The following is a 12,188-nucleotide window of genomic DNA, read 5'->3' as shown; positions in this document are numbered from 1 at the left end:
AACATGCTACACATCCAGGTAAGTCACCCACTTCCTTAAGTTCAATTTGTTTACTTTCTTGAGAAGCTACTCATTTGGGGAGCATAAGAACACCTTTTCCCGGGTGAAGGCAAACATGTGACAATCATTATGCCCAAACGGATGGGAGTCGAAGTTTCTGAAGTGTCTATAAAATGTATTATGTGAATATTTGTGTACACTCCCAGAGATCAAAGGGACCAGATCTCACATAAACTAAAGCAGAGTGCAGGGGCGTCACCTGGGGTGGGGAGTGGTTCCACTGAAATGTGGGCTGTCAAGACAGCGCCTGGAAGATGTGGAGGGCTATACCTGCGAAGTTCTCCACAACCTAACTAGTTCTCCACAACCTAACTACAAATATAAGCAAGCAGCTCAGACATACTCCCTGGAAAAGCATGAAGTAGGGGACTCCATATAAAGAGGGCACAGAGGAACGAACAAGAAAAGTAGTTACACTTTTTCCATTTTTAACAAACTGGCAAAAGTATAATTAAGACGGATTTTCTTAAATAAGAGAAATGTGACATACACACAGAGGCCTATTCTAACATTTAACATCTCTATGCTTTGCAGTACTGCCCCAATGAAGAAATTTTTTTAAAAAATCAAGGTGTAATAATGATTTAACCACAATCAAAATAAATAATAATTTTCAGTTTTGTTTTTTTAATTTTAAATCTACTCCGCATTTAACACCCAAACTTAAGATATTAAGAAAGGACAGGGATTCAGAGATGATACAGCAAGATAGCTAAGAGATGGACCCCAGATTATTTCAGACAAAAATTTGGCTGCAAATTTGTTTGCCTTTGATAATTTTGACACTGTCAACTGAAGTGTATTAAAATATAAACTCAAGAGGGGTAATATGGTTCATTCCCAAGGCCTTACTTGTATGTCATCAAAGTTCTGTACTGTGTTGTAGAGCAGCTCATTGTACCAAACACCTGCTCTGCAGCTGTATTTCAGAGTCCCTCACCAAGAATGAAACAATTCCAGGGAAGGACCAGAAAAACATCAGCTAGCTCTGAAACATCAGCTAGCTCCACAAAAGAAACCTCCCAACCAGGGAAGTCGGGATGGGTACACACTATTGCAGAAGTAGGCTTCAAGCTTCCTGTCACAAGTATGTGTTTGTGAGGAAGTTATGTTTCAGAAATAATTCTAAAGGATCTACATAGTTTCTGAATATTTGGCTATGTAATATTAAATTGAAAGAGTATTCCAAATAAGCAATAGTCAACCGAGAAGAAGCTATGGAACAGCCAGCAACCAGGTATGAGTTTCTTTAGGAGGCAAGTGTGGCCGTGATCACCTGAGCTAAGTAGTATTAAGTTATGATACAAAACAATTAATAGCTAAATAAATTTTCAAAATAATATCTCATGGAAGTTGCTAAAATGGAGATTACAGATTAAAAGGAAGGAGCTAACTCATTCTGGAGGGAGGCAAAAGAAGGAATGGAGTAAGAGCAGCAGCGAAGGCAACGTTTTTTCACACACACACAGAGGCGTACATCTTAAGAAGTAAGAGTCTTCTGGAAAGGCTCTGGTGCACAGCTGACATGAATTAAAATTTCCACTGTGAGCAACAACGCCAGTCAGAAAACAGGAACTAAGAGATTTTTAAAAAGGAGAAAAATGAGAGAAAGAGACAAAGAACACAGATATTCAACCTACGAATTACAGGATGAAGGTGGACTGAATTCAAGAGACAAGTTCTAAGGACTGGGGAATGTGGCTCAGTGGTAGAGCATTTGCCTAGCATACACAAGGCCCTGGGTTTAATCCCCAGCACCACAAAAGAAAAAAGAAGGAAGGTGGTGGGGAGCAAGTTTTAAGCTGCAGGATTGTCCCCAACAGGTTGTATACAGTTTCATAAGTGTCTTCATTTCTCTAAGTCTGTTGCTCCGAGTGTAAAATGAGGAAAGTGGATACAAGTGTTATGATCCCCCCCCCAGCTCTATGATCCTATTAACTAAATTTAACAGAATATCTTGAGTCAATTTTGTCCTTAATTTCTACCAAACAGTCACAAAACTACTGGAAAAACAAAATAAAACTAGGGATAATGGGCAGGTACTGTGTTGTGTACACATATTTCTACCTACTCAAGAGGCTGAAGTAGAGGGGCTGGGGATATAGCTCAGTTGGTAGAGTGCTTGCCTCACATGCACAAGGCCCTGGGTTCAATCCCCATTACCACCAAAAATAAAATAAAAAGAGGCTGAAGGATCACTTGGAGGAGGATCATTTGGGCCCAAGAGTTCAAAGCCAGCCTGAGCAGCATAGAGAAGTCCTGGCTCAAAGAAAAGAAGAAGAAAAAAGTAGATAAAGATGTTAATTCAAAACACTGCATTGACAATGCATTAACAATATGGTAACAAATATGGTATAATTTTAGTTAATGCCAATGCTTAGGAATTCATAAAAAGACCATAACTATAAGACTAACTTCCTGGGTATTGTCAATCAAAACAAAACAAGCAAACAACAAAATATCTATGAAAACAAGTACCCTCCTTTTCTATTAGACAAAACGTAAAACACATTTTTCCCTGCTTGCTATTTTAAGATAGCAACAAAAAACATGTCAGGGACCATTAGTTGAAATGAAAATTACTAGAATAGTTCTGGTTTAAGAGAGTGGGATGTAATTAATTATTTCAAAAAGCTTCTTCTGTATTTATAGTGAAGTAAGGTAATAACTAAATGATTGTACTAAATAATGGGCAAGCTCTCTTAATCTAGACTCCAACTGTATTCTTAACTATTCTACAATATAGCAAAGTATTAAACTAATCATACCAATTACCACAACACCATCATGTTCAAAGTGTGTGCCCACAAAATACATTCAGTCCACTCAAGATAGATTAAACAGATATGGTTTCTGGCTTCTTGTGTATTATTGCTTCCTAAACACTATTAGACATTAAGGATAGATTTTTTCCACGCATCATACATAGAACTAAATGGTCCCTGAGCAGCACAGTAAGCACAGCATATAAGGCAATTAAAGTACAATGGAAGACAAGTGGGCAGAGAAACTTGCAGATCAAAATATATCCTAAGGAGAAAATAAAAATCACATAAGCTTGTACCTCATTTTATTCTGTATAACTTGGGACTTTAAAAATCTATTTTCAACATAATAATTAAATTGGTTTCAGCAGATGTCCCAAAGAAATCACTTCTTGAAGGGGTTATTGCTCTTATCCCCTTCTATACTCCCATTAGATATTTTCCTTGGTCATTAGATATGTTCTTTGAGTGTTTCATTTCTTGAAAATTTTACACTATACTGTAATAGTTTGTCTGTTTATCAGTTACTCCTGGTACAGGACTTTTGCTTGGTTCTATGGAAAACAAAATGAAACAAAACAAGTCAGAAGTACCTTTCATTTGAAAGCCCTATCATCTGGCTGAAATGCCCGAGGCACCACCAAGCAGACAGTTAACAGCAGTATAATCAAATGACATCAGTTGAAATGTGAATATACTTAACATTACTGGTCTGTATTTAAAAGTGATTAAAATGGTAGGTTTTAAGTTATATACATTTAACCACAATATTTTTAAATGTAGAAAATGAACTGATATATTAAAAATAGCTTTGCATATTCAGAGGGAAAAAAATCGATTGAAAGTTGCTATGAAACGGGGGGGGGGGGGAGAGTGCTGGGGCACGGTACTGACCAAATTATATGGCTATTTGTGTTCATGTATGAATACGTAACAAAAAATCCCATCCCAACTATAATGCACCAACAAAATGTAGAAAAAAGAAAGTTATTAAGATTCAGGGAAATTATAGACATGTGAGACTTAAAATTTTTCAAATATTAATTTTGGAATTTATTTTAATTTTCTACACAAATCACTCAACTTCACCCAAACAAATACTCGTTGAGTGATATTGGTCAAGTTGTTGATTAGATGAGACTTGACTTTCTCATCTGTAAATGGAAATAACAATAGCGTAGATTTTTGAGTTGATAAAGGTATTAAATTAGATAAAGCATGCAAAGTTTCTAGTAAGTCCACAGTAATCAATTCATAAACACTGCTATTATTATCACTGTGAAGGATAGAAAAGAAGCTAGTAAGCCAGGCAGGATGGTGCACACCAACTCAGGAGGCTGAGGCAGGAGGAACAGAATGCAGGGAGGGAAAAAAAAAAAAAGTTAGCAGGATATATGGGTTTGAGGAGTTATCAGTTTCCATCTCATTTATTGCATGCTAAATTCAACTGACCATGCGTGACTGAGACCAACAGTACTATCATTTGTGATGTCACACTTAAATGTTAATATATGATATAATATATATAATATATAACCTATATATAATATATGTTAATACAGAGCTGAACCTATATTCTCCAGATTTGTGACCTCTAACCTCCAGATTGTACGAAAAAAGTGGCTCACAACAGCAAGGCACCCTCAGTCCTCATTCTCCTTTAGCAGAAGTGAAGGACAGGAGCCATCTTCAGGCTGGGAGGCTGACAACCACAGCTGCCACATCAAGGTCATAGGATGCCCTTCATTCTTAGAAAGATTCTATAGTGTTTTTTTTTTTTTTTAATCATTGAAAGGTCAACCAATACTCTGTGATATATGGCACACAATGCATAGAATACTTTGCTAACTTTGAAACTATATAGGAAAAAGGCCAAGGAGTCCTACAGGGAAACTCAAAGCACACACAGTTTATACTCTGGCAGCAAAAATCATCAAATCTCTGCAGAGCTTTGCCCCAGGTGGGAGGAGTAAAAGAACGGTATCATAAACTTCAAGGATAATGTGAAACAAAGCTTTCAGAACTGTTTTGTCTCTCCAGGAAAATAAAATGGAAATCTCTACCATTTTTCAGTTTAGCCATCATTAGGAAGAATCGGTGTGGTTTCTGGCCTGAGGACTATACTTTCATGGTTCCATACCACAGACTCAGGAGCTCAGCTCCATCACTTCCTACTCAGGTGGTCCTGAGCAAATTCCTTGACTTCTCAGTGTGTTTCCTCATCCATCACACGAGGATAATTACAGGGCCTACCTCCTGGGGCTGTAGAAAAGGTTAAATTAGCTAATATATATAAAGTGCTGTAAACATCATTGGACAGAGAGAGCAGTACATAATTATTGCCATTATCATCATATGGTCATGTTTTCCAAGTAAAAAATTAGGACATAAAGTTTCTAAGAGGATTTTTCATTAAACAGAATAAAATTTGAAAGACTTAAGCACTTCACAGATACCAAAGAAAACAAAGACATGAAATCAGGACTAACAGCAATTCCAGTCATTCTCTGTGCCTGGAATATCCACTACCCACTTGTCTACACAGCCAGCCTCAATGCCTTGTGAAGCCACTTTGGCTGCTAAGAAATAATCCTCAGAATCAGATCTTACTTCCATCATTGCTAAAACCATAGTGTATCCTACAGAATGGCACCTAAGACTATTTCCTTTATTACAGTGCAACATGTGGCTATTTGTCTACCTCCTTCTCCTAACTGAATTCCAACTCCATGAAGACAGAACTTTGTTTTTTTCACTGCTAGCTCCCCGATGCACTGGAGATGCTCAATAAACATTTGTACATAAGATATTTAAAGGGAGCATACTTTTTCCATCTATATATCCTCCATACCAGCTTGCATTATGAAAACAACAATTTCTTTGAAAGCTAAGAATGAATGACAGGCAAAGCAGTTCTGTGCTGAGTTTATATTTTAAAAATTTTCATCACCACCACCACCATCATCACCATTGTTTTTTAGTAAATGATAACATTTACCAAAGTGTTGTCATTTTGCGCAGAGAAAAATATGGGTATTTATAAGTGCTCCTTTATTTAGTTCTTATAACTTTTGTAAAGAAAATATTGTTTTATTTTGGAGAGTATTGTTTTAGTACACTGAGAATAAGAAAAGACTCGTCCAAAGTCCTATGTCCTCTGGGTCATTCCTAACTGGGAAGCCAGTGCTCTTAATATACTACATGTTCACCATGGTATAGTGCTAAGTGTAGTACCTGATTAGGGCTGAAAGGTGAACTTGAGCCCTAGAAATGGCATGTAGGAATCAAGCAGCCAATCCCCTCTCATGAATCATTAACAGAGTGAACCTCTGGTACTAGGAGGAGGTAGCACCACTTCCTGGTTTCACTTGGAAAGCTTAGCCTTCCTAGATCACCACCTGGGTCCAAATGACATCCACAAGCAAAAAGAGCAGTACTGACCATCCTGCCTTGGAAAAAAGAGATTCCCAGTACCTGCTTGTTGATTTGCTTCAATCATTCAGCCACAGTCTTGGAAAGGCTGGCTTTCATCTACTGTGGGCCTCAACACTGACATAAAAATCAAGTGGGAATTCCAAAATAAAGCCATGCCTGGAGGCAGGAGAAGGATGGCGATGAGACACCTCTGGAGACCAAGTTTCTCCTTTAGATCCAGTCTTTTTTTTTTTTTAATAGTTGTTCTGTTTTTGTTTTTGTTTTATTACATGGGAGACACAGATGCATTGCAAGAAGACATATCCACTAACTTCCTGGAATATCTTGAGCACTACATAGGAGAGTTGTGATTACCAGGTATTACAGTAAATCTGAGCATCTTTATGCCCATGTTTTGGCTCTCCACGGTCATTTCATCAACACTAATATTTATAGTTGTCCACTTCTGAAATACTCACTAAAGGTAATACAGCCAATATATCACGTTCAGGCTTCTCTCCTCAGCAATGCCTTCTAGGGTGAAGCAGAAACGATTGTGGAGACACATTAAATGGAAAGCTACCCTATGAGCACGCACCGTCCAGCTGACAGGCATTTTGCTGCTTGCCTGCTATTCTCTTTCACTCCCATTACACACAATGAGATTTTTTCCCAAATTTGTATTCCAGAGCCATGAAATTCCCGCAAAGTTCAACATCAGGCCTGACTTAAGATCTTTGAGGCCTCCTGCTAACTTCATCCCCCTGCAGCTGCCTCACTAAGGCAAGCTTTTGATCTGTACTATCTGGATTTCAAGCTGATATACACACAGCCTCTTTGATCTCTTATTAAGTGGCTTCTGGTCTCCTGATGCCTTTAGTCTTGCTGCACTGAGGGTTTTGGAAGTCAGTCGTCATCCTGAGCACACTACAAACTCCACACACCAGGAGTGGACTCCCTTCATTCACCCACTTCGCAGGCTTGAAAAGCAATATTTAAGCCATGAGAGAATTTCCCCAGTAGCCACAATCAATCCACTCCATGAACACACTACGAAGAATTATTTTTCAAATGAAGCAGCTTAAAATGATTTAAAGGATACAGAACTTTCCCATAGAGGGAAAGGAAGCAAATCCTCTGTGAAAAGAAATCTTCAGCCCAGTTGGCACTGGAGCTTACAGTACTTTGATGTTAATAAAAATAAATGTGGACAGGAATCAGGGATGGGCAAGAAGTAGCCTTTATCAGTTCCCCTAAGTTCTGTTAAGCAAAAAGTGACCTTTAAACGCAGCTGTGTGATTTTTCAACACCATGCTATATAATACATGTGTAAGAATATGAATGCTGCCATTGGTAGCAGATTGACCGCCTTTTGCTTATACCAATCTCTTACATGAGTGAAATGAAGCCAGAGAAATCTAGGGGTGGGTGAGACAAAAACAAACAAAACCCACAAACCAGACGCCAATGACCACATTACAAGACCACTTGAGCACTGAAGTGAAACTGTCTGACTTGCAGCACATGACTATCCTCTATATTTAGATTCTGGAGAAAGTATTGCTTCTTATCAGACTTCTCAATGGCACTACTTTGTGTTCTGCTGTATGTTAAAATTATGTCAGTATCTCTAATTCCATACCCTGGATTCTGTATGCTAATCATCTAAGATGATCATAAAGACATTGGGCTTCCACAAGCTACCGAATGCTACCAGCCAACACCAGGACTCCTTCAAAACCTCAAGTCTCTTGGCAAAAATTCAAGTCCTAATTCCCCCCACAACATTTTAAAACTCAAATTTCTGATAAACAAGGTTAAAGTTGGAGGAAATAGGAATAGACTTTGAGGCACTAATATCATGGTGTGAATATAAATACTTTATAGCTTCCTAGCTACAAAGGCAAATAAATTAATTACCACTATATATAAAGCTGAAACAAAATTGATAGCTATATATTGCTATCACTTAATCTGTCTATATTATAGAAAACCATTAGCAAATTCATGAATTACACACCTGCTCACACTATTTTCCAAGAGAGTTATTTAAAGAAAGAAATGATTCTACATAAGAAGTATCAACTTTAAGTGATCTGAAGATATATGTCTCATAGTTATGTTCAAATAATTTGTACCAAATTTTAAAAGATATATGTTCCTTTGATGAGTAATTCTACTTTGGGGACTTTACCATAAGACACTGTCACTTTTTTAACAAAAGAGCATGACAAAGATATCTACCTCAGCCTCTTTTAAAATACAAACTAAGCTAGCTGGACAAGGTGCCACAGGCCTGTAATCCCAGCAAATCTGGAGGCTGAGCCCGGAGAATCACAAGTCCAGGCCAGCCTCAGCAACTCAGGGTGAAACCCTGTCTCAAACAAATATAAAAGAGGACTGGGGATGTAGTTAAGTGATTAAAGTGTTCAGGTTCAATCTCCAGTACCACAACAAAACAAAACACCAATTGGGCATAGAAGACTGGTTAAATAAATTATTGTATATCAAGACTGGTTAAATAAATTATTGTAAATCAACACTAAAATACTACGCAGTCATTTAAAGTAATTAGGTAGCTCCAAAAACACCAAAATGAAAGAAGATATAACTGAGAAAAAAAAAAGGGTCCATTTATGTGTCAAAAAATAAAAACCATTACAAAACAATAACAAAACTATTACTTCTATAACCATATACATATAATATATTTGTGCAAGGACAGACGTAAAAAACAGTCATTTTTACCTGGAACAGAAGTGAAGGTTTATAGTCAAAGGAAGATTTATTTGTCGCAGAATCTCTTTATGTACCTTTGAATCTTTGTGCATGTATTACCTGTTTTTTTTTTTTTCTGTAAATTTGAATTTATTTTTTAAGTGCTTAGAAAAGACAAAAGGGAAATTACTTTATTGAAAAAAGTAAAGATTCATTAATCACATCACAATAACATGAGTGTTTTCATATTTTACATTTTCCTTCCCACATGAATACATATTTTAATTTAGCCATACTCATGTTGGACAGAACATTTAGTGTGCTCAGAAAGTCAGTGTGTTACACAAATAAAGCCATCTTTAAGACACATTTGTGGAATTTACATGATCCCTGCATACGACTTTCAAAAATCTTTTGTAAAGAAATTTCTAGGGAATCGGGCCTGATGGCACAAGCCTGTAATCCTACAGGCTCAGGAGGCCAAGGCAGGAGGATCAAAGCTAACCTCAGAAACTTAGTGAGGCCCTAAGCAACTTAGTGAGACCCTGTCTCAAAATGAAAATAAAAAGGGCTGGGGATGTGGCCAGTGGGTTCAAGCCTGGTTTAAAAAAAAAAAAAAAGACTTAGCAATACTCCAATATTTTACCTTCATACTATTTTGGTTTTCTAACCCACTTCTTCTGTTAAGAAAAATTGATAACTTAATTTTTATAGAAAGGGAGACTTTCACTATTATTCTTAATGAGTCATCATTTGTCTTTGGACTTTCAAACAAATCTTTAAAGCATTACTAACAGTATTTAAATATGAATCTCCTCTAAATTGCTGTACTATGTATGATGCTTTTTATTTTTATCTCTTCCAATGTCTGAGACAAACCCAAAGTCTTTCAAAAATATCTGCTTGGGTAAAAACTGAGTCAGTCAGGAGAGGAGAGATAAGAAGAACAGGATGTGGGAGGAAGGAGAATTATTAGTTAATAAATTTTACCTTCTAAATCACTGAAATTCAAAAGTACCAAGGATGGCAATATCATGGCTAATGTTCAAAAATTGGCTAATGTCAAACATTTCCAGTGAATTATAATCATAAGGGGTTATTCAAAGTTCAGCATAAATCAAAACACTAGAAAATATCCACTTGCCATGTTTAATTTATAAGGTCAACTGAAGGTAAAATCCATATAGCTTAACATTTTTTTCAAGCTTTTTGGTAGAAATTAAAAATTACACTCTCAGACTACCTAATAATTGCTTCATTATTGAACATTAACCCACAACAAATTACTTGCACTAATTTAGGATTCTTAAATTTGCAATTATTTTTTTTCTGAAACAATAAATACTAGCTCTTACACAATGCATATGAGCACACTACATTAATTAATTTTTAATACTTACTAAACTTTCATATAAACACTAAAAATGAGAATACGATTTAGCAGCTTAGTCTTTAAAATATGAAAATTTTACAAGCTGGAAAAACAGGAAGATCTGCTGTAGTAAGTTGACTGTAGTGATGCCCTATAATAAAAGGCATATGAAAATACTATTCACAAAGGAATAACAGGGCATTATGATTAAAAGCATTAAGATCTGGGGCTTGGGCTGGGGATGTGGCTCAAGCGGTAGCACGCTCACCTGGCATGCGCGGGGCGCTGGGTTCGATCCTCAGCACCACGTAAAAAATAAAGATGTTGTGTCCACCGAAAACTAAAAAAATAAATATTTAAAAAAATTCTCCCCCTCCCCCCTCTCAAAAAAAAATTCAAATTCCATTTTACCATATACTAGTAGTGTGAACTTGGACTAGTTACTTGACCTCTCTGTGCCTGTTTCCTCACTTCTAAAATGAGGGTCATAATTCTACCTACTTCATATTGTTCTTATGAGGAATGCAGGAGCTAATAAATATAAAGCAATTAGAACAGGGCCTATTAGGGTTTACTAGCACATAACACTCAATAAATGTTACCTATTATTATATTTATATTAATGTTAGTATTAATATATTAATAATATTCCATGAAGACAATATTCTGAGGAATAAAAACATCACACATAATATCACACTAGGAAACTGAAAACCAAAATATAACGAAGGCATGATGTAGAAATCTCATCTTAAACCTGGTGAGAATTAAGCTATAAAAACTTAAAACCAAGTTCTGATGAGTTAAGTTGTGCAAAAACAGAGTAGTCACGCCATAATATTAATGCTCTTGACAGATTACATGCTTCATTGTTTTCCATGACCTAATCCTATAAGGCATGAAGTTAGTTACACAGGAACCAGTGAATTTTCCAGTATGGTACACATACCAGGCAGGATTTTAATGAATTACTACACAGAGTAATGCCTAGGTATATTTGAGACAAATGAATACTCTACCTCTATTCAAATCAAAGCCACAAAGGCTACTACACTAAAATCTAAGGAAAAACTTACAATGTGCATATTTATTGTCTTCCCTGCTATTTTCTCTTTTCCCTTTGCCCCAATCTAATTTAAAATGCCTTTCATGGAGAAGAATTTCCACTTTGCTCTTTGGCCATAGCACTGACTTGTAGAACTCAGCTTCTTCATTTCAGGTAGAAAAACTGCTGTGGTTTGGAATGTGAATTGTCCCCCAAAAGTTCATGAGTGAGACAATGAAAAAAAAAGGTTAGAGGTGAAATGACTGGGTTATGAGAGCCTTAAATTAACCAGTGAATTAATCACCTGATAGGGATTAATGGGGTGGTAACTGGAGGCAAGTAGGGTGCAAATGGAGGAGGTGGGTCTTTGGATCCTGCCTTTGGAGTTTATATTTTACCCTTGGTGTGAAGAGAACTCTTTATCTACTTCCTGGTGTTATGTCCTGAGCCTCTTTCCTTCACCACACCGTTCCACCAAGATGTTCTGCCTCACCTCAGGCCCCAAGAAATGGAGTCAGCCACCTAATGCCTAAAACCTCTGAAACCAAGAGCACCAAAATAAATTTTTTGTCTTCTAATTGTTCTTGTCAGGTCTTTCGTTGCAGCAATGGAAAAAGCTACTAAAACAAAGGCATGCTTTTTTTCTTTGATCAGCTACGCAACTTCTATCAATATTCTGAATCACTGACCTGTGCAGTCAGCCACCCCATCATTCCATGGACAGATTCAAGATCCTTTATCTTGCTCACTCATATTTTCCTAAAGTTCCTCTCATTTATGTAAAAAGCAAACTTCTGCCCAATAATCCACAACT

At 36.8% G+C, this 12,188-nt stretch overlaps 1 protein-coding gene and 1 non-coding gene across 2 annotated transcripts in view; one reads left to right on the top strand and one right to left on the bottom strand.

Moving 5' to 3' along the window:
- Patj (PATJ crumbs cell polarity complex component) overlaps positions 1-12,188 on the bottom strand; it is a 331,415-nt gene that overhangs the window by 239,486 nt on the left and 79,741 nt on the right. The window lies entirely within an intron of this gene.
- Trnav-cac (transfer RNA valine (anticodon CAC)) lies at positions 2,156-2,228 on the top strand. The gene has a single exon. It is a non-coding gene; the product is annotated as a tRNA-Val (tRNA).

This window comes from Urocitellus parryii, chromosome 11 (assembly GCF_045843805.1).
Source record: "Urocitellus parryii isolate mUroPar1 chromosome 11, mUroPar1.hap1, whole genome shotgun sequence".
Classification (NCBI taxonomy): Eukaryota; Metazoa; Chordata; class Mammalia; order Rodentia; family Sciuridae; genus Urocitellus; species Urocitellus parryii.
The sequence above is the reverse complement of the archived record's forward strand: the minus strand, read 5'-3'. Positions and strand labels throughout refer to the sequence as shown.